The sequence below is a fragment of the Salvelinus alpinus genome, chromosome 10, assembly GCF_045679555.1.
Source record: "Salvelinus alpinus chromosome 10, SLU_Salpinus.1, whole genome shotgun sequence".
Lineage (NCBI taxonomy): Eukaryota > Metazoa > Chordata > Actinopteri > Salmoniformes > Salmonidae > Salvelinus > Salvelinus alpinus.
The window spans coordinates 9,491,595-9,515,949 of record NC_092095.1 but is presented as its reverse complement, the minus strand read 5'-3'; the positions used below and the strand labels follow the sequence as shown (position 1 = coordinate 9,515,949).

General features: G+C 40.6%; 1 long non-coding RNA gene across 1 annotated transcript; it reads right to left on the bottom strand.

Moving 5' to 3' along the window:
• Positions 1-21,410: 21,410 nt before the first annotated feature.
• On the bottom strand, positions 21,411-23,050 carry LOC139531484 (uncharacterized). The gene is made up of 2 exons (XR_011666368.1): positions 22,242-23,050; positions 21,411-22,202 (listed from the first exon to the last, which is right to left on the bottom strand). It is a non-coding gene; the product is annotated as an uncharacterized lncRNA (long non-coding RNA).
• Between the last annotated feature and the right edge of the window lie 1,305 nt (positions 23,051-24,355).

Genomic DNA, 24,355 nt, shown 5'->3' with positions numbered 1-24,355 from the left:
ATACAGGTAACGAGTTCAAACAGGTGCAGTTAATACAGGTAATGAGTGGAGAACAGGAGGGCTTCTTAAAGAAAACCTAACAGGTCTGTGAGAGCCGGAATTCTTACTGGTTGGTAGGTGATCAAATACTTATGTCATGCAATAAAATGCAAATGAATTACTTAAAAATCATACAATGTAATTTTCTGGATTTTTGTTTTAGATTCCGTCTCTCACTGTTGAAGTGTACCTATGATAAAAATTACAGACCTCTACATGCTTTGTAAGTAGGAAAACCTGCAAAATCGGCAGTGTATCAAATACTTGTTCTCCCCACTGTATATTGAAGAGGGTGGGGCTTAAGCTGCAACCCTGTCTCATCCCACGGAAAGAAACATGCATGTTTATTGTTTGTGTATATACAGTATGTATATGTCTATATGGATTTTATAATGTCGTATGTTTTTCCCCCAACACCGCTTTCCAACAATTTGTATAGAAGTCCCCCAAATTGAGTAAAAAGCTTTTTGAAATCAACAAAGCATGAGAAGACTTTGCCTTTGTTTTGGTATGATGTGCAGGGTGAATATGTGTTCTGTTGTACAGTAATTTGGTAAAAAGACAATTTGACATTCACACAGTACGTTGTTTCTCTCTCTCTCTCTCTCTCTCTCTCTCTCTCTCTCTCTCTCTCTCTCTCTCTCTCTCTCTCTCTGTCTCTCTATCTCTCTATCTCTCTCTGTGTGTGTGTGTGTGTGTGTGACAAGCCCAAGGATCATATATGCTTTGTCGATTGATTAAGAAACGCATTCTGAGCAAACCTTTCCAGGAGTGCAATTACCTGTCCACAGTTTCGGTGTCACTTCTGAGATGTGCTTGTCTGGTTGAGTAAGTTTGAAATGATGCCAGTGCGTCCACATACCTAGTACACTCAGCAATATATTGAAGATAATCACTGCAAATGTCTTAAATACATTTCCTCTAACTGGTCTCAATACAATATCCTCACATAGCATTTATTAGGATCTGAATCTATTATCTTTGATGGCCCACATTTAGTTGCCATGGATTCAATTTACAGTTTATTTCCAAAATGCCATATCCACCAATTGTTCACATTTGTCTTTATTTTATGGAAATAATTGCTTAAGGGTACCTTCATGTGTAAAATAATACTGTTCTCAGATTTCTCAAGTTGTTTATTAAAATGTAATATTTTATTATTTTGCTAAATGTTATACGTATTTAGCTGGAATGGAATGTTTATATAATGCATTTTTTTGAGTGTGATATGAGGTTGTCTCACCTAGCTAAAATGATTGCACTAATGTCAAATGTAAAAGTTTTACTTACATATCTCATATTACTCTATTGAGACTCAATCTTTCACAAATGTATCATTTGTACAGTTCATTATTTAAAATGTAGTTTTTGTTACATTGTAAAACCTACCAGAACTACTTATTTCTCTGAGATTGAGGGGGATATACAGTATATCCTTTTGTAAAAAAAAACATGATTATTTGTCTCTCTGTAACGAAACGATAACGTTAGATTTCAAACAAATACCCCACTTGGCACGAACTGGTTGACTCAATGTTGTTTCAACATAATTTGTCATCGTATTGTGACGTGAAATTCACGTGGAAAATACATTAGATTTGAAAAAAGTCACCAAATGTTGTTTTGAGGGTGAAATTTCAACCACAGGGTTATGTTAATTTGGTAAATATTTTCTTAGCTCTTCTTGAACTGCACTATTGGTTAAGGGCTTGTAAGTAAGCATTTCACTGTAAGGTTTACACTTGTTGTATTCGGCTCATGTGACAAATAACGTTTGATTTGATGTAATAATCTAACCAATTTTCAACTTAAACAAACTATGTTGAATTTGAACCTTTTGAAACAACATTAGATCTTCAACGTTATATTCACTATCAGAAAGAAACAGTAGGCTGGACAGCTGGAGAGTTGATCTCTCTACAGCACCTCCTACTGGAGAGTTGATCTATCTACAGCACCTCCTACTGGAGAGTTGATCTCTCTACAGCACCTCCTACTGGAGAGTTGTTCTCTCTACAGCACCTCCTACTGGAGAGTTGATCTCTCTACAGCACCTCCTACTGGAGAGTTGATCTCTCTACAGCACCTCCTACTGGAGAGTTGTTCTCTCTACAGCACCTCCTACTGGAGAGTTGATCTCTCTACAGCACCTCCTACTGGAGAGTTGATCTCTCTACAGCACCTCCTACTGGAGAGTTGATCTCTCTACAGCACCTCCTACTGGAGAGTTGTTCTCTCTACAGCACCTCCTACTGGAGAGTTGTTCTCTCTATAGCACCTCCTACTGGAGAGTTGATCTCTCTACAGCACCTCCTACTGGAGAGTTGTTCTCTCTACAGCACCTCCTACTGGAGAGTTGATCTCTCTACAGCACCTCCTACTGGAGAGTTGATCTCTCTACAGCACCTCCTACTGGAGAGTTGATCTCTCTACAGCACCTCCTACTGGAGAGTTGATCTCTCTACAGCACCTCCTACTGGAGAGTTGATCTCTCTACAGCACCTCCTACTGGAGAGTTGATCTCTCTACAGCACCTCCTACTGGAGAGTTGATCTCTCTACAGCACCTCCTACTGGAAAGTTAAGCTCTCTACAGCTATTAATTTGGTCTCCCATCCAGAGTTTTAACCAAGCCCAGCTCTGATTAGCTATGATAGTTGTCTGACTATTACCAATGTGCTATACTGAGAGTGATTATTGAGAGCTCTCTTAATAACTAAATATATGCACTATTGCTATTGAAATCCTTCCAACGGGTAGGTTTTGCAGAGCAAATTAAATGTAACCATGCTTTATAATACAGTACATTATCAATGAGACTATTTAGGCCTGTATAACATTTACAAATTCATCAACAACTATTGTTTCAATTCATCCCAGATTTCGAGAAAAAATAACAACACATATAAACACTAAGGTTTCAAGCTTTAGCTAATTTCAAATGTAATCCTCAAGTTAAATATTAATATGTTGGATTCATATCTCCATCACAACCAAAACATGTAAATGAAAGAATAGGACTAAATCAAATCAAATTAAACTTTAAATGCACTAGAATTTGATATGATTCAGTCCCATTCCTTAACTTAGATTTTCGGTTGAGATGGTAGACGTGAATCCAACATATCAATTAGTAATTTGTAGAAAAACTGGAATTAAAGCCAGACTAAGTTTGTTTAAAAAAACATATCCTTCAAATGGTGATATTTTGTTCTGTTGAAAACTAAACATAATTCAATATCACTTTTGCAATACAGTAAATAGTCTATTAACTTTAGTCTATTTACTTTCTTACAAAAGTAATATTGATTTGTGTTTGCTTGACAACGTAACTGAATATCAATATTTAAAAGAGATGTGTCAAATTCTTGGATAATTTCATCTGAGCCACTGGCTTAATCTTATTCTTTAACTTTTAGTGTTGGTTTAGCATGGAGACATGTATTCAACGTATAATTTGTTAACTTGTCGACAAGTTAAAACTTCTTCAGGATTGGTGGGTCCCCTGCGGGACGGTTGAGCTAACGTAGGCTAATGCAATTAGCATGAGGTTGTAAGTAACAAGAACATTTCCCAGGACATAGACATATCTGATATTGGCAGAAAGCTTAAATTCTTGTTAATCTAACTGCACTGTCCAATTTACAGTAGCTATTACAGTTAAATAATACCATGCTATTGTTTGACGAGAGTGCACAGTTTTGAACTTGAAAAGTTATTAATAAACCAATTAGACACATTTGAGCAGTTTTGAGACAAACTTTTGAACAGAAATGCAATGGTTCATTGGATCAGTCTGAAACTTTGCACATACACTGCATCTTTGCACATACAAATCTAAATTGCACCTGGGCTGGAAAAATACATTATGGCCTTTCTCTTGCATTTCAAAGATGATGGTAGAAAAAAAAAAAAAAAGGTTTTTTTTTTCTTTGTATAATCTTTTACCAGATCTAATGTGTTATATTCTCCTACATTCTTTTCACATTTCCACAAAATTCAAAGTGTTTTCTTTCAAATGGTAACAAGAATATGCATATCCTTTCTTCAGGGCCTGAGCTACAGGCAGTTAGATTTGGGTATGTCATTTTAGGAGAACATTTTAAAAAAGGGGCCGATCCTTATTAACCAATGGCAGGGCTGTATCTGTAACTGAATTTTGAAGATAGAAATAGAATGGATAGAGCACACACAATGTCCTACTCTATTCCAATCTATTTTGACACTCATATTGGTTCTACACAAGCTAATATATGGAATTGATTTAATATGTTCATACCATTTTTTTATTTTTATTTGATGAAATATTTAATTTGGCCTTTTCTACTATAGCCCATAGAAAGGCATTGAATACAAAATAACACATTAATAGCTGCCAGAAAATACAGTAAAAACATTTATGATAAGGAATACGTTTTTGAAGTGTCTATCTTATATCTAGGAGATATAAGAAAGCTCAGGAAATTCAGTTTTTGTTGGACACATATTATTTTTGTTGGCACAAAACGACCTTCATTCGTTTGTATGAGTCACCTTGAGACGAGTCCTGTGACACTTGTGGAGGTCGAAGAGCAAAAAGGGAAAACACCATAATTTTCTTGAGAGTCTCCACTTTCCATAGAGTGGTCATAATAGTTTGTGGTCCAATTTTCAGGATGTCTCCTGGTCTGACAAATACCGCTGTATCTCGGCCACCTTCCGCCGCAGATGTGGTGGATTGAGACGCAGCCCATGCTAAAACCTGATATATCTCTGGCTTAAACTGACGGATTTTGACGGGGATTTTATTTATTACGTTACTTAGATTATAGACTCTTAAGGAATAAACTATATTTGACAACCTCAAGTATGTGGGTTGTTTTAATGGTTGAAAGAGCAGTGATGAAAATCAACAAACCTTTGGGCTGTCCTTTTTGAGTGAATAAAGGTTGTCAGTCTCATTGATCACTTCATCTTGCTGTGTCACACACACACACACACACACACACACACACACACACACACACACACACACACACACACACACACACACACACACACACACACACACACACACACACACACACAACCCTGTGTGTGACAGGATCCATAACCTGCCCTTCAAACGATGTGGGATGAAGTGGCATCTCTTTCAGAAGTTTCATTTCTGTAGGGATCTGTCACTATCAACTTCCCCTCCCTCCTTTGTTTTTTTTAATGTGGTTTCCTGACACTCCGGCCAGGCTCATCAGATCTCTCCCCCAATATGAGGCTTATTTCCAGGCTACCTCAGCAGGTGAGGGGCTCTCAGGCTCGGCTGGGGCTAAGGAGTCACTGAGCCTACGTCTAGACCAATAACATTTATGTATGAATGGACAAAGAAAGCGATCACATGACACCATTGATTCCTATGTGAAGACTCAACAGTGCATTGAAGCCAAATGAAGTTGGTTAAGATGGCGTCTCATGGTGACATGACATGCGCAGTTTTAAGCTACTCCAGGAAGTGACGTGGGGAGGCTAGCTCAGTGCCCTGCCCCTCTCATTGAGTGGGAGATTCTCGTTTTGGCAAAATCGATCATCCGTAATCTCTCCTCAATTCTCTCTCCACCTTGACCTGAAGACCGATAGGTCGAGTGGTGTGCCATTAGTAGGCAAACAGAAGAGTGTCCTCTCCCGGGCACTGAAGACGTGGAGGTCGATTAAGGCAGCCCCCCCTGCACCTCTCTGATTCAGAGGGGGTGGGGTTAAATACGGAAGACACATTTCAGTTGAATGCATTCAGTCGTACAACTGACTAGGTATCCCCCCTTCCCCTTCCCCTTACCTACACAATAGCCACCGTTCATTGAGGATACTCATGTGTATCGTACCTCTGAAGAATTTTGAAATCTGCCACCCCTCCTTTGAATCATATTTTTCCTTGTCAGAGGAGGAAAACATGCACTTGCTTAAAAACAATATACTACTTATTATTTATCTATAAAATATTTGACACAACTCATTTAATGTTATCCCTTTACACATTTAGTATGGGATCCACCCCTGTAAACCTAATTAGCCTAATGACCCGCGAGTGGAGAAGAGTACATTTCCATCCTTGTTCACAATTATTGGCACCACCACTGTCTTTATAAAAAAAAAAATAATATTTACATGAAGATTGATGGGCATTTTTCCATTCACTGTAATGGGGGATCCTGTTTTCTGCAAACAATGCCTGCAGTACCGCGGTCGGCCTTGATCCTCCGTGGCTTCAATGAGAGGGGGCAGTCGTTCTCCCCTGCTCTACATACCCTCCTTGGATGCTCCACGGCAGGCTTTGTCCTAAGCCACCTGGGATGTGTCCAAGCCCGAGGCTACGGCTCCTTCTGGGTCCTCTCAGCTCAGTTCACCGCTCCCCCCCCTCTGTTTCCTTTTCGGGAACACAAAGAAGAGAAACTTTCTTTTTTAAACATTGAATACACAGCAAAATAATAGAATTTAGAGCTTCATACACTACAGGCTAATAGAATTTGAGTTGAAAAATACAGTGCCTCAAGTCATTTCAGTGTATATATATATTTGTTTTTTAACGATGGGCTAGCGTAACAACATTTTGCTAAAATTAATTTACTTTACTTTAGGAATAAATGTTATCAATGCAATAAACCAATTTCTTCATACAATGTTAAAATTGCTGATACATGCACCCCTTCCTACATTAGTTGTCCCTGGAGCTTTGACTGTATCTCTCCAGACTAATCACAGACAGTGACTAGGTCTGAATGCTGTTAACACAGAGTACATACTGACTGTATCTCTCCAGACTAATCACAGACAGTGACTAGGTCTGAATACTGTTAACACAGAGATCATACTGACTATCTCTCCAGACTAATCACAGACAGTGACTAGGTCTGAATACTGTTAACACAGAGTACATACTGACTGTATCTCTCCAGACTAATCACAGACAGTGACTAGGTCTGAATACTGTTAACACAGAGTACATATTGACTGTATCTCTCCAGACTAATCACAGACAGTGACTAGGTCTGAATACTGTTAACACAGAGTACATAATGACTGTATCTCTCCAGACTAATCAAAGACAGTGACTAGGTCTGAATACTGTTAACACAGATTACACACTGACTGTATCTCTCTAGACTAATCACAGACAGTGACTAGGTCTGAATACTGTTAACACAGATTACACACTGACTGTATCTCTCTAGACTAATCACAGACAGTGACTAGGTCTGAATACTGTTAACACAGAGTACATACTGACTGTATCTCTCCAGACTAATCACAGACAGTGACTAGGTCTGAATACTGTTTTCACAGAGTACATACTGACTGTATCTCTCCAGACTAATCACAGACAGTAGTTAGGTCTGAATACTGTTAACACAGAGTACATACTGACTGTATCTCTCCAGACTAATCATAGACAGTAGTTAGGTCTGAATACTGTTAACACAGAGTACATACTGACTGTATCTCGCCAGACTAATCATAGACAGTAGTTAGGTCTGAATACTGTTACACAGAGTACATACTGACTGTATCTCTCCAGACTAATCATAGACAGTAGTTAGGTCTGAATACTGTTAACACAGAGTACATACTGTAATCATAGGCCTTTCATATTTGGAAAACAGGTCATGCTGTTTTTACACTAATGAGCTTGTTTGGTTTCTTATACAAAGCAATATGTCCCACTAAAGTTCAAATGTTTTACTTACAAATCAACAATTATTTTGTCGTAACTTATACATCTTATTTTTTTGAGGTAACTGAGCTTAATTGAGTTGGTTGTGTGACCCTTTACACGATTAGATGTTTTCACAGTTGCCTCTCCTCCGACCTCTCACTGAACAGATGCTGGGTTTCATAGAGCAATCACTCATCGACCCTCCCTGTCCCTCAGTCAATCACCATCTCCTGGATCTCTGTATACCAGGGTCCCGTATTCAAAAAGCGTCTCAAGCTCCCCCACAGACTGTACGATTTTATTCATCTCGTGCCACGATTTTGCCATCCCGTACAAAATGTCCACATCGCTTAACGATTGGCGGATATCTTGGCTCGTTCAGTGTGACAGGGCCTACGGTCGGACATCTTGGCTCGTTCAGTGTGACGGGGCCTACGGTCGGACGTCTTGGCTCGTTCAGTGTGACGGGGCCTACGGTCGGACGTCTTGGCTCGTTCAGTGTGACGGGGCCTACGGTCGGACGTCTTGGCTCGTTCAGTGTGACGGGGCCTACGGTCGGACGTCTTGGCTCGTTCAGTGTGACGGGGCCTACGGTCGGACATCTTGGCTCGTTCAGTGTGACAGGGCCTACGGTCGGACGTCTTGGCTCGTTCAGTGTGACGGGGCCTACGGTCGGACGTCTTGGCTCGTTCAGTGTGACGGGGCCTACGGTCGGACGTCTTGGCTCGTTCAGTGTGACGGGGCCTACGGTCGGACATCTTGGCTCGTTCAGTGTGACGGGGCCTACGGTCGGACGTCTTGGCTCGTTCAGTGTGACGGGGCCTACGGTCGGACGTCTTGGCTCGTTCAGTGTGACGGGGCCTACGGTCGGACATCATCGTTTTAACAAGAGTACGTATGAAAACTATGAAGGAATTTGTGGCTTAAATTCCGACTAAATGACTGTTGCAACACTATGTCATTATCTTATTCCCTCCACTTCCTGATTGGACATAACTGTGTTTGTAGTTTAGTTGCCAGGACCTTACCTCATGTGTAAAAACGGTGGCGTAGATGGACTACGGTAGGAATGTTTGTCAATGGATAAACCCCCCCATGTTACATTCAGCATTGAGGAAATCAAAAAGCTTACTTTATCATTTCTCACTGTAAGTTTCAATGATCCAAGTGCAGAATAACAATATCATGAATAAATTGTAAAAACAATGGACAAACAGAAATATAATTAGTGGAAAGATTAAACTCTCCAGTGTGGGCTTTCAGTGTTCTCTTTCGGGTAGCTTTTTCAGTGCAAACAGAAGCAATCCACCAAAACAGATCCACAAACACTGCCATGATGTAACATTACAGACATAACCTGCAACATTGCACCTTAGGAAACCATAAGTGTGTTTATGTGCTTGTGTGTGTTTGTGTGTGTGTGTGCATGCATGTGCGAGTCTGTGTGTGTGTGTGTGTGTGAGTCCACAGACACGTGTGTAAGTCCACGTGCGTCTCGCAAATCAAATACGTCAGCCTTCCTTTTTTTCTCCACCATTACCTTTTAATAGAAGAAAGCCATTTTCACATTCTTAGAGAAAAAAGGTGCTATCTAGAACGTAAAAGGATTCTTCAGCTGTCCCCATAGCAGAACCCTTTGAAGAACCCTTTTTTTGGTTCCAGGTAGAACCTTTTTGATGCCAGAAAGAAATCTTTTAGGTTCCATGCAGAACCCTTTTCACAGAGGGGGGGGTCCTTCTACGGGGACGGCCGAAGAACCCTTTCAGAACAACTTGTTTTCTAAGAGTGCAGGGTAGCTACGCGGAGGAGTTGACACAGACTTGTACCTGTTAAAAAACAACATCCCTTTCCTCCATCTCCGTCGGATTCCATCAGCACACTGGGCTATAGCAGGTACTCCCACAAGACCTCCAAAATACTTCCCAAGACCGTAGCTCATTCTGCTGCTCCTCTGAAAGTACTTACTAAAACACCGTAGCTCATTCTGCAGCTCCTCTGATAATACTTACTAAAACACCGTAGCTCATCCTGCAGCTCCTCTGAAAGTACTTACTAAAACACCGTAGCTCATTCTGCAGCTCCTCTGATAATACTTACTAAAACACCGTAGCTCATTCTGCAGCTCCTCTGATAATACTTACTAAAACACCGTAGCTCATCCTGCAGCTCCTCTGATAATACTTACTAAAACACCGTAGCTCATTCTGCAGCTCCTCTGATAATACTTACTAAAACACTGTAGCTCATTCTGCAGCTCCTCTGATAATACTTACTAAAACACCGTAGCTCATTCTGCTGCTCCTCTGAAAGTACTTACTAAAACACCGTAGCTCATTCTGCAGCTCCTCTGATAATACTTACTAAAACACCGTAGCTCATCCTGCAGCTCCTCTGATAATACTTACTAAAACACCGTAGCTCATTCTGCAGCTCCTCTGATAATACTTACTAAAACACTGTAGCTCATTCTGCAGCTCCTCTGATAATACTTACTAAAACACCGTAGCTCATCCTGCAGCTCCTCTGATAATACTTACTAAAACACCGTAGCTCATTCTGCTGCTCCTCTGATAATACTTACTAAAACACCGTAGCTCATTATGCAGCTCCTCTGATAATACTTACTAAAACACTGTAGCTCATTCTGCAGCTCCGCTGTGCCGGGGAAGATGGGGAATAGCAGTGTATCTCCCGTGGCTACTCCACAATTAAATGTTTTTGTTAGTTGCAGGTCAGTGTGAAACTGACGTGTCAGCGGCCATAACTGCTAATTAATTCACCATCTCAGAAAATAAACCAGTGATGACACACACAGACACACATTCAGTCTGTTTGTATTTAACCTGCTAGTGTGAGCTGCGCTGCTCGGCCGCGTTCCCATTATGACCGACGGTGTGTGGCTTTAATTAACAATTACGTGTGGAAGCAGCAACTGTTATGTCGACGCAAGACGATATCTTTTCGCCTACCATGACACAACGTGATGCATTTGATACAGAAAACGACAGCGTGTTATTTTTCTGAAGGCACCGGCAGAATGAAGAGTAGGTACTCACTGTTATTACATGATCCATTGTCTTCCGACAGGTGGTGTCCCTCCTGCCACAGGTTCGTCCCTCAACCGACAGTGCAGACGGACCGTCGCCCAATCTGATGTAAGACAATGTTGATGAACATGATCACATTCATGAGATCCTTTTTTAGTATTTTTTATTTTTCAAACTTTTCTAATTTTAAAGAATTTGCACAACACTAACAGACAATACACCAAATGATAGACCAGCCCAATAGTCACAACTAATAAAATAACAAGAGTAATAATCAACAAGACAAATCAACATACCACAATATATACAATGCAGTACAGTGCAGTTCAGTGCAGTCCAGTGCAGTAGAGTGCAGTGCCTTACAGTGCAGTTCAGTAGAGTGCACGTTGGTGTAGTTTAATACAATAGCATCACTAACTCGGAGATACAGAGAAATATTTGTTTAAATCTGTGATTGATTGAAGTGTTGAACCTTCCTTCTAAAAGCAGGGGCTGATGTATCAGTATCAGTGGCTATGTGGCTGTAGAACACTCAGTGGGGACCAAACCAATCTTTAACCTACGTAGAATCGATGACCCCTCTTGCCTCCCCCACGGCTGATGATATCACCTCCCCATGGCTGATGATAACACCTCCCCATGGCTGATGATAGCACCTCCCCCATGGCTGATGATAGAACCTCCCCCATGGCTGATGATAGCACCTCCCCATGGCTGATGATAGCACCTCCCCATGGCTGACGATAGCACCTCCCCATGGCTGATGATAGCACCTCCCCCATGGCTGATGATAGCACCTCCCCATGGCTGATGATAGCACCTCCCCCATGGCCGATGATAGCACCTCCCCATGGCTGATGATAGCACCTCCCCATGGCTGACGATAGCACCTCCCCATGGCTGGTGATAGCATCTCCCCCATGGCTGATGATAGCACCTCCCCATGGCTGATGATAGCACCTCCCCATGGCTGATGATAGCACCTCCCCCCCATGGCTGATGATAGCACCTCCCCCCATGGCTGATGATAGCACCTCCCCATGGTTGATGATAGCACCTCCCCACGGGTGATGATAGAACCTCCCCCCGCGGCTGATGATCGCACCTCCCCCATGATTGATTTTAGCACCTCCCCCCATGGGTGATGATGGCACCTCCCCCATGGTTGATGATAGCACCTCCCCCCACGGTTGATAATAGCACCTCCCCCAAGGCTGATGATAGCACCTCCCCCATGGCTGATGATAGCACCTCCCCCCATGGCGGATGATAGAACCTCCCCCATGGTTGATGATAGCACCTCCCCCCACAGCGGATGATAGAACCTCCCCCATGGTTGATGATAGCACCTCCCCCCATGGTTGATGATAGCACCTCCCCCATGGTTGATGATAGCACCTCCCCCCACGGCAGATGATAGAACCTCCCCCATGGTTGATGATAGCACCTCCCCCATGGTTGATGATAGCACCTCCCCCATGGCTGATGATAGCACCTCCCCCCACGGCAGATGATATAACCTCCCCCATGGTTGATGATAGCACCTCCCCCATAGTATATTAGTAATTGACTGACCCGGTCTCTCCAGATCTTCTAACAGTACTATTTCTAGGGTCAAATTTAGATAAATTCTATGCATTTTCAGCCATTCCTGAACCTGAGACCAGAAACAGGCTACCTGAGGGCAATACCAAAATAAATGGTCTATTGATTCTGTATCCTCACAACAAAATCTGCGGAGCTATGAAGATTTTATGCCCCAGATATTAAACATTTTGTTGGTGGCAAGACTTATATATAGTAATTTTAGCTGAAAAGCACGAAGTCTTGAATCTTGCGTTGTTATATATATCAACTCATACACCCTGTACCATGGAATTGGTACATCAAAAATCTCTTTCCAACTATTTTGCAATCTGTATGGCACTGTCATGATGTTGGCCTGTTGGGGGAGGTTTATGACCCAAATAAATACCTTTCCCCTTTTTCCTCTCTCTACTCTACCGATGTGACTATTGAAAATCCCTTTGTTAACAGAGTCTGGGAACATCAAAAGATGGGAAACGGAACCATATTTCGGTGATCCAACCAGTTGAAAATATGCGTTGGTACTTAATGAATATGACCTCGGATCAGTTGTTGTCTGAGACATTACTACTAATGGCAGGATGACATAAACTGTATCTTGGAAAGTCGACACATTCTAGTTATCAGATTCACATGGAATTGTTGTGCAATTTAAAAGTTTAAATATTAAACTATTTGTGAAAAGATTAAATGTAATTTTAGCTTCTTAAATGAGAGAACGGTTTGTCATAGAGAAACTCTGCTCACTCAGAGGCCCCGCCCAAGTAAACAGACTTTGGTTGTAAACTATGAAACACGCCCTTCTTTCATCACTATATAAACACGTTGAAGAAAATTCAACTTTCTGTTCCAACGACGTGAGGACTTGTGGTCCCTGCGTTAAAAAGGACAAGGTCACCTACAGAAATAAGCCAATCTCTGCGTGAGCTCTGGTTGAACGACAAGAACCTAATGAAATTAGCATCGAATTTCAACGTGAAGATGACGATCCACACGCCGAAAGGATGCATTTCGACTATACCAGCCAGAATATAGCATGAGCTTAAAGTATGGCAACTTGATATGAACTTTGAACTCTTATTCACTAAAGAAGTGATACCTCCTAGCCGTTGCAATAGCGCAGCAACTGTAGACGTGGGCTAGGAGAGGACAGACAGAGTATCCATTCTACCACGCTCCAGTCACCACTAGCCATTCTTCAGAGATCCATGCTGGACCACCCCGCCTTCTATCTATGACCAATCTACCGAAGCGCAGCTCAGAGTAAATATTTATTGTATTTTCCTTTTTCAAATGGGCGGTTATTTAGAATGCATAAGGTACTGTATTTACGATAGCATAGCTGCCTACGGCCCGATAAAGACACAAAATATTTTTGTTCCTCAGTCTTCCCGCTCTTTCATTCAAAACCCAACCCCCTTTCTTTGTGTAACCACCCGTCATATCTGTTCCGTCCAGAGGGGACGTTTTCCTTTATGACTTAATTTGTAATCAATGGATCATACATTCTGTGTAGATGTAATTCTGTGTGATTATTTAGGTATTTGGTAAATAAATAATTAAACCAAATGTTGTATTGCTGATTCAACTTGTTAGCCAGGGTTCGTGAAGATAACCAAGAATTTACAACTTTCAGATGAGACTGAATAAAGTGACGATTAAATAGACTGCTACTGATGTAAAAGATTACCAGGTCTTTAAGAGTTTATTCGGAAGATAACAGCTCTATAAACATGATTTCGTGGTGCCCCGACTTTCTAGTTAATTACATTTACCTGATTAGTTTTAATCAGGTAATATTAATTACAGAGAAAGGATTTTATAGAATAGCATGTCATATCAGTTCATCCGGCATAGCCAAAGACACGACACTCATCATGAGAAATATTACAATAATCTGCTACCAAAACTGGCACTTAAAATAGAAATGTAGGGACAAGTAGGAAAGACAAGTAAATGTTGATAAGTAGTTCAACTGAGCATACAAGAGACAGAGACCTAGAATCCCAGTATAACTACCCCAGAATGCTTGTTTTATTGTTTTATTGAGGTTTGTTCCATGACAGAACAATCTTAACCAATTGGTAACCACTGCTAAGAACTTTGCTCTACACACAAAGGTTCTCTCAGGAAGAAAAAAGTGTTTTATTTAGTAAAATTCCCCATCAACTGCTTCCATCTTCTCTTTCTCTCCCCCACCTGTCTCTGACGTCCCACTCTCTGTTTTGTCTCTCCCAATCCCTTTCACACATTTCTCTCTACCCCTCCATGTTTACATTGACATGTTTGGCATTTGGCAGACTCTTATCCAGAGCAATTTATAGTAGTGAGTGGATACATTTTCATAATTTTGTTTCCACTCCCCTATCCCATTTTCACAGAAAAACCCTGTCATCCGGCTGGTCCACCCCTCTTCCTCTCCCCCCGCCCTCTTCCTCCCCCCCCCCCCCCTCTTCCCCCCCCCCCCTCCCCCCCCCCCCCCCCCCCCTCTGCTCCTTCCTTCACTCCACAATATTAGAGGAGTGGGGGTCGACTCTAGACACTAGACTGTGTCCTTAGCGAATCGTCCAGAGTGACTCAGGTTTGTGCCGCTCTGTGATCAAATAAAACAAAATAAAATTGTATTTGTCGCATGCGCCGAATACAACATTTGTAGACCTTACTGTGAAATGCTTAGTTACAAGCCCTTAACCAACAATGCAGTTCAAGAAATAGAGTTAAGAAATATTTACGAAGTAAACTAAAGTTTTTTTTTTTAATATTACGCAATAAAATAATAACGAGGCTATATACAGGGGGTACCAGAACTAAGTCAATGTGCGTGTCTACTGGTTAGCCGAGGTCAATGTGCGTGTCTACTGGTTAGCCGAGGTCATTTGTACATGTAGGTAGGGGTAAAGTGACTATGCTTAGATAAAACCGTGTGTAGTAAAAGTGTAAAAACAAAAGGGAGGTGGAGGGTCAATGTAAATAGTCCGGGTGGCCATTTGTTTTATTGTTCAACAGTCTTATGGCTTGGGGGTAGAAGCTGTTAAGGAGCCTTTTGTTCCATCGTGGGAGATGATTGCTGAAACCGCTAAGTAACACCCACTGGTATACTCCACCTGTTCCACAGAGTAGACGAGTGTCTCAGAATCTGACCTATGGCCCTGCGTTTATCCTCGGTTTGCCCTGGGTTTGACCTGGGCTTGACCTGGGTTTGACCTGGGTTTATCCTGGGTTTGACCTGGGTTTGTCCTGTGTTTATCCTGGGTTTGACCTGGGTTTGTCCTGGGTTTGACCTGGGTTTGACCTGGGTTTATCCTGGGTTTGTCCTGTGTTTATCCTGGGTTTGACCTGGGTTTGTCGTGGGTTTATCCTTGGTTTGACCTGGGTTTGACCTGGGTTTTATTGGATTATATATTTCAATTGAATGTGAACAACGAGGAAGGTTATTTATTCGAGCTGCTCTCCAAAAAAAATATCAGTCAAGAGATTGTGGAGCGAGTGCCATTTCAGCATCGGGAAGAGAGGGTGTCCGCTGAGGATCGGATTCCTCCGTTCAAACTGTGCAATCTACAATACACTGAGAAATAAATTGCTTTTTTAAAATAGATTGCTTAGGTCGTATCTGGGAGCCAATAAAGTGGAGACATTTCGTAGAGCCCGTTATTTAAACGAGCCGCAGTTAATTCGATAGTGTTCCATTATCAAAGATACTGGTATGTAAGACCACTTGTCCTGCAGCCCCTCTGGACACCTGAAACAAATACACATTAAATAAAAGGGGAAATATTACCATCACTTTAAAAAATACAAGTAAAAAAAAATTCAAAGAGAAGAAGTGAGTGTGTGAAAGGTGTTTGGGTTATTAATCAAATGGTATTTGTTCAATAAGTCTATGGGTTATTAATCAAATGGTATTTGTTCAATAAGTCTATGGGTTATTAATCAAATGGTATTTGTTCTATAAACTAATCTCTCAGTTTTTTGAGTCAATAGACCCCAGGAAAATATCATGATATCTGTCTGCCATCTCTATCTCTGTTAGAGGCCCAGGCAGGAAATCAGAATACCTGTCTGCCGTCTCTATCTCTGTTAGAGGCCCAGGCAGGAAATCAGAATATCTGTCTGCCGTCTCTATCTCTGTTAGAGGCCCAGGCAGGAAATCAGAATATCTGTCTGCCGTCTCTATCTCTGTTAGAGGCCCAGGCAGGAAATCAGAATACCTGTCTGCCGTCTCTATCTCTGTTAGAGGCCCAGGCAGGAAATCAGAATACCTGTCTGCCATCTCTATCTCTGTTAGAGGCCCAGGCAGGAAATCAGAATATCTGTCTGCCATCTCTAACTCTGTTAGAGGCCCAGGCAGGAAATCAGAATATCTGTCTGTAGTCTCTATCTCTGTTAGAGGCCCAGGCAGGAAATACAGCACATGTCCTATAGATCTGTACTGTCGATCTCTTTTGAGGAAATCACGGTATGATCCTGGAGGAAGGGAAGGGAGGATAGATGAGGGGGAATTGTTACCAGAATGCACTAGAAGGAGAAAACATGAAAGGAAAAGACAATTATCGACAGAAAGAAAAATATGTCTAAAGATAATTTTCAGGATATGATTCTACAATAATCATCATTCTTTTCAGTGCATTTCATGTCTTCTATTTAATATTATCACTGCATTTAGAGCCACAGCAATTGGAGACAATCTAATGAAATTAAAAGATATCCTCTGTCTTAGATATGCACCTGCTTGCTTTAAGAGGCTAAATCGCTCTATGGGAGAGCTTTATTTAACTAGACGGAACCCTTACTTGTCCCTTCATCAAACCCCTAACTCTGTGGACATAGCGTGGACTGGAAATTATGGATAAAGATATAGCGTTAACTAGATCTCATACTGATCTAAGTCAAATCAAATCAAATTGTATTAGTCACATGCGCTGAAAACAACAGGTGTAGACATTACAGTGAAATGCTTACTTACGATCCCCTAACCAACAATGCAATTGAGAAAAATACAGATAAGAATAAGAGATGAAAGTCACAAGTAATTAAAGAGCAGCAGTAAAAAAAAATGACAATATGTACAGGGGGTGCCGGTACAGGGTCAACCGGTTAGTTGAGGTAGTATGTACATGTACTAGGTAACGTTAATTAATGTGACTATGCATAGATAAAAAAAACACATGTTAACTGGATCTGATTCTGACCTAAACACATGTTAACTAGATCTGATACTGACCTAAAACAAATGTTAACTGGATCTGATACTGACCTAAAACACATGTTAACTAGATCTGATACTGACCTAAAACACATGTTAACTAGATCTGATACTGACCTAAAACAAATGTTAACTGGATCTGATACTGACCTAAAACACATGTTAACTAGATCTGATACTGACCTAAAACACATGTTAACTAGATCTGATACTGACCGAAAACACATGTTAACTAGATCTGATACTGACCTAAAACAAATGTTAACTGGATCTGATACTGACCTAAAACACATGTTAACTAGATCTGATACTGACCTAAAACACATGTTAACTAGATCTGATACTGACCTAAAACACATGTTAACTAGATCTGATACTGACCTAAAACACATGTTAACTAGATCTGATACTGACCTAAAACACATGTTAACTAGATCTGATACTGACCTAAACACATGTTAACTAGATCTGATACTGACCTAAAACACATGTTAACTAGATCTGATACTGACCTAAAACACATGTTAACTAGATCTGATACTGACCTAAAACACATGTTAACTAGATCTGATACTGACCTAAAACATATGTTAATTAGATCTGATACTGACCTAAAACACACATTTGCTCTATAAATATAACATTTTGCTGTAAATACTTTTCTGACAATACCTTTTCTATAGTTAATGTGGAATGTTAAATTAACATATCCCTGACCATAACATAATACATCCCTGATCATACCATCAATTCTACCTTTGGGTGTTTTGAATGTAAGGACATAAAGGAATGTTTCTACTGTTCAGGACCCTAGAAAGCATTTGGGTCTAGTGTAACATGTGTACTGTTTAGGACCCTAGAAAGCATTTGGGTCTAGTGTAAAGCGTGAACTGTTTAGGACCATAGAATGCATTTGGGTCTAGTGTAAAGCGTGAACTGTTTAGGACCATAAAATGCATTTGGGTCTAGTGTAAAGCGTGAACTGTTTAGGACCATAGAATGCATTTGGGTCTAGTGTAAAGCGTGAACTGTTTAGGACCATAGAATGCATTTGGGTCTAGTGTAAAGCGTGAACTGTTTAGGACCATAGAAAGCATTTGGGTCTAGTGTAACATGTGTACTGTTTAGGGACCATAGAATGCATTTGGGTCTAGTGTAAAGCGTGAACTGTTTAGGACCATAGAAAGCATTTGGGTCTAGTGTAACATGTGTACTGTTTAGGGACCTAGAAAGCATTTGGGTCTCGTGTAAAGTGTGAACTCCCTGCTTTAACAGGATTACATCATAAACGACACACTAAGACGCCCGTGGGGCTGAGTGCAGACATTCACTAGGATGTAATATGGTCATCTGGTGAATGGGGATGAAATGTTCTATACAGAATAGCAGCCACCAGTAGATCAGCTATCACTGAACCGGGAACAGTGATGTGCTCTGTCTGAAGGACTGCAAGACAGGACTGGGTAGATGTGATGTCAAGAATGTACATAAACAATGTTGGGTATCTTTAGTCACATTTTATTTATGAAAACAAGGCACTTTTACATTACATGGGGCATGGGGATTGAATTACAACGCTGTTTGTGTAACATATTGTCACTAAATAAGCAAATGCTATTTTACCTACAACTGAATTAAAAAGGACAGGATCTGAACTATCCAGTGGTGATTTTAGCATGTAAATCTCAGTGGGGCAACTCCCCCCCCCCCCCCCGAGAAGAACCAAGGGATGTGGATTGTCCTGGTCGTGACACAGGGACTCCATGGCCACAATATCACATGCGATTACTTTTTTACCTCGCACAAGCTCGGACAGGAGCTCCTCAAGAGGAAGATGACGATGGTAGGAACAGTAAGAAAAAAACAAGCCAGAGCTCCCACCTGTTGAATACACGGAACAGGCCTGTCAATTCCTCTACGTTTGTGTTCACGACCGACACGTCCCTACTGACCTACATGCCAAAGAAAGACAAACATGTGGTAGTCGTGAGTACGCTGCATATGGATGGGAGAAGCTATGGCCAGGAACATCAAAAAACAGAAATGATAAAGGATTACAATGCCACAAAAGGAGGGTTGAACAATTTAGACAAACTGGTGACTGGCTACAACTGCAAAAGAAGAACCCTACGCTGGACACTTGTGATATTCTTCAACATGTTGGACATCTCGGCGTACAGCGTGTTTGTCATCTGGATGGCGTTGAACCCAGATTGGAACAGAGGGAAGCTCCAGAGGAGACGGCTCTTTCTCGAGGAGCTGGGCAAGACGTTGGTAACACCTTAAATCCAGAGGAGGCAACATATCCCAAGGACCCCAGCTTCTGCAGCCATCGTGAGGAGGATGCTGCCCGACCCACAGAACCAATAACTACAATACAGGTAGTAAGTGTGAGTGATGTTGTTGCATGTGTGTGTGTCTGACCTTCCTACCTTGGCCTGCTGTAACTATATTTCTGAGTGAGTGAGATGTTAGTAAAATTCTTGAACTAAGTGTTTTCATCATTCTAGATTACAGCTTGTAGCTACAAGAAGAAGTGATGTGATGTGTGTGGACCCAAGAAGGACAGGAAGACACTGTACACATGCATCAAGTGCAAGGAATACATTTGCAACACACACAGTAAAACTCTGTCCCTCATGTGGTGTGTACGCCGGCCTTAATTAGTGTTCAATGGGGCTCATTTTTCATTTCCATAAAATACTGTGTGTAAAATGTGTCCTTCCAATTTGTTCAGTTCAAATCAATAAACATGAATAGTGATGAAAACCTTGTTTATATTTATATTTGTTCAAGATTAACAAGATTTATTCCACCCATGTCTTGATTATAAAAAAAACAAATAGCACTTTTATTGGTAAATGTTTTCTAGCAGGTAAATGGCAAATATTAACCATGTATACTGTCTACGTTGCTTGTAATTGATATAAGTCAACATCTAAGTATTAAGTATTTTTACGTAAATTGTTATGCTGTATTGTTTTAAAAACCCAATAATGTTGTGGATCCATCCAGACCCGCGAACATTGGGTGAATAACAAAAACATGAACACCACACAAGGGTTAAACAAATGTGGTTTCTACTGACATTTGATATGTACAAACTATGGCATAAAGGGACTACAAGCAGATAAGAGGCAATCAATAATTTTTATTAAGATATTGATGAGCGATTTCGGACGGACGTAGTCAATATAACTATTTGTTCAGCACTTTTGAAATGTACAGTGACAGAATTCAGAACATGGGCCGTTCTTACAATATCTCCCTGTACACCAAGTCAGAACCGTAGGATAAATAAAGGGGGCACATAAACAGACAATGAAAGCTCTTACAATGTTTTTTGATGACATTTCTCTAAAACAGGCTGTAGGCTACATGTGCACCACCAAGTCAGAACAGTAGACTAAATTATGAGGGGGAAAGAGACCAAATGATTAGGGTGAGGCACATGGGCTACTAACAGAGTATTGCACAACATACACTTAGTATTACTTTCTTAGCTACAGTATACATATCTCCCTGGCATATTACATCATTTATACAGCAGCATAAAATACATTTTTGGTCTCACCGTGTTGTGCTGTACTTGAACAGGAAGGTGGCACTCCTTTGGAAAATCATGTCATCCAATATTGTCATCATTGTCATCAGTCTCCCCGTAGATTTTGTGGTGACGTAGTGTCCCCATGAGTGACAGAACACTGAGCCAATCACGGTGCAACTAGAGAACATTACCAACCCTTACACTCAGTATTTTCCGCTGGCCGCCCCACCACCACAGAAAGCACTGAGCTAGGCTGAAACACCTGCATTTTGGAGTTGCCTTATTCAAGAAATCAAAAAATAGACCAAGTTTGTATTCAGCTTTATTAACTCAATGTATTATTATATATTTTTTTATATTGTTTGCAAATTGACATCTGACACGTTTTAATGGCAAAATAACATGCAAAACAGGCAACACATTGTATTTTTTTAGCTAAACAGTTGAAGCTCAATGACGGCTCGCCACTGGAACTATCAGACAGTTGAGTTTGGATTTCCAATGTAAAGTATTTAACTGTAAAATATTTAGTGAATTTAAAGGATGTTAGTAATTTGTTATAATAATTAATTGACTATTTCTTTCGAAAATGTTATCAACTTAATATTTTCATGTACGTGATACTACAGTGTACTTTGTAGGAAAGCAGAACATTGATAGAACGTCAGAACACATGAACAGTAAATACATTTCTAATACTATTTTTGGAAGGTAGGATGTGTTCAGTAAAGGTAATGCTAAAATCACTGACTCTATACATGCTACTATTGGCTACGGTACTCTTACTCTCTATCTATAGCATGTTCATTGACATTGTCTGCTAGTAATATAGTGTAAATCTGACAAGAGAAAATGCCAAAAGGATAAGGAAGAGGTAAACAATGGTTCAGCAACTGAATTGATTCGGACCACGCCACGTGATCATGGTTACTTAACGACCAGGCAGCAAGTGCCTGGTCTGTTTCAAAATAGTAAATACATATTATTCATTGAAGCACAAAATATCACAAATATGTCCACCCTCCTTTCTCCCTGTAGATGTATTTTCTGAAATAACCTGGTCTCTTTCTCCTGTAGATGTCTTTTCTGATTTAACCTGGTCTCTTTCTCCTGTAGATGTCTTTTCTGATTTAACCTGGTCTCTTTCTCCATTAATGAATACTCAGGGAGAAAAAGGTGTAGATTCACACGCAGATCACGGCAGTTGTTTATTTCGCCTTCGCAGAAGGCAGGAATCGTGGTCACAGGCTAGCAATGGTCATACACAGGTAGGCAAACAGGCAGGTGACTCAAAACTAGGACTGAAGGCTATAGCTGGTTCTCACAAACGAGCTGGGAAAAGGTTTAGTAGAGTCAAAACGAACAACACCTCACAAAGGAACAAACAGAATGAACTGAACTAAATAAGGAGCTGATGAGACCAGGTGAGTAAATAACACAGGTGAAATCAATGAACAAAAGAGCTACGATCAAGAACACAAAGAAACAGAACACAAGGTTGACTAAGAAAACAAATACAGAACCTTATACTCCCTGTAGATGTATTTCCTGAAATACCCTGTTATCTTTCTCCCCGTAGATGTCTTTCCTGAAATAACCTGTTATCTTTCTCCCTGTAGATGTCTTTCCTGAAATAACCTGTTATCTTTCTCCCTGTAGATGTCTTTCCTGAAATAACCTGTTATCTTTCTCCCCGTAGATGTCTTTCCTGAAATAACCTGTTATCTTTCTCCCCGTTGATGTCTTTCCTGAAATAACCTGTTATCTTTCTCCCCGTAGATGTCTTTCCTGAAATAACCTGTTATCTTTCTCCCCGTTGATGTCTTTCCTGAAATAACCTGTTATCTTTCTCCCCGTAGATGTCTTTCCTGAAATAACCTGGTATCTTTCTCCCTGTAGATGTCTTTCCTGAAATAACCTGTTATCTTTCTCCCCGTTGATGTTTTTCCTGAAATAACCTGTTATCTTTCTCCCTGTAGATGTCTTTCCTGAAATAACCTGTTTATCTTTCTCCCTGTAGATGTCTTTCCTGAAATAACCCGTTATCTTTCTCCCCGTAGATGTCTTTCCTGAAATAACCTGTTATCTTTCTCCCTGTAGATGTCTTTCCTGAAATAACCTATCTTTCTCCCTGTAGATGTCTTTCAAGAAATAACCTGTTATCTTTCTCCCTGTAGATGTCTTTCCTGAAATAACCCGTTATCTTTCTCCCTGTAGATGTCTTTCCTGAAATAACCTGTTATCTTTCTCCCTGTAGATGTCTTTCAAGAAATAACCTGTTATCTTTCTCCCTGTAGATGTCTTTCCTGAAATAACCTATCTTTCTCCCTGTAGATGTCTTTCAAGAAATAACCTGTTATCTTTCTCCCTGTAGATGTCTTTCCTGAAATAACCTGTTTATCTTTCTCCCTGTAGATGTCTTTCCTGAAATAACCTGTTATCTTTCTCCCTGTAGATGTCTTTCAAGAAATAACCTGTTATCTTTCTCCCTGTAGATGTCTTTCCTGAAATAACCTGTTTTCTTTCTCCCCGTAGATGTCTTTCCTGAAATAACCTGTTATCTTTCTCCCTGTAGATGTCTTTCCTGAAATAACCTGTTATCTTTCTCCCCGTTGATGTCTTTCCTGAAATAACCTGTTATCTTTCTCCCTGTAGATGTCTTTCCTGAAATAACCTGTTATCTTTCTCCCCGTTGATGTCTTTCCTGAAATAACCTGTTATCTTTCTCCCTGTAGATGTCTTTCCTGAAATAACCTGTTATCTTTCTCCCCGTTGATGTCTTTCCTGAAATAACCTGTTATCTTTCTCCCTGTAGATGTCTTTCCTGAAATAACCTGTTATCTTTCTCCCTGTAGATGTCTTTCCTGGAATATCCTGTTATCTTTCTCCCTGTAGATGTTTATTCTGAAATTACCTGTTCTGTTTCTCACTGTAGATGTCTTTCCTGAAATAACCTGTTATCTTTCTCCCCGTTGATGTCTTTCCTGAAATATCCTGTTATCTTTCTCCCTGTAGATGTCTTTCCTGAAATATCCTGTTATCTTTCTCCCCGTTGATGTCTTTCCTGAAATATCCTGTTATCTTTCTCCCCGTTGATGTCTTTCCTGAAATAACCTATCTTTCTCCCTGTAGATGTCTTTCAAGAAATAACCTGTTATCTTTCTCCCTGTAGATGTCTTTCCTGAAATAACCTGTTATCTTTCTCCCCGTTGATGTCTTTCCTGAAATAACCTGTTATCTTTCTCCCTG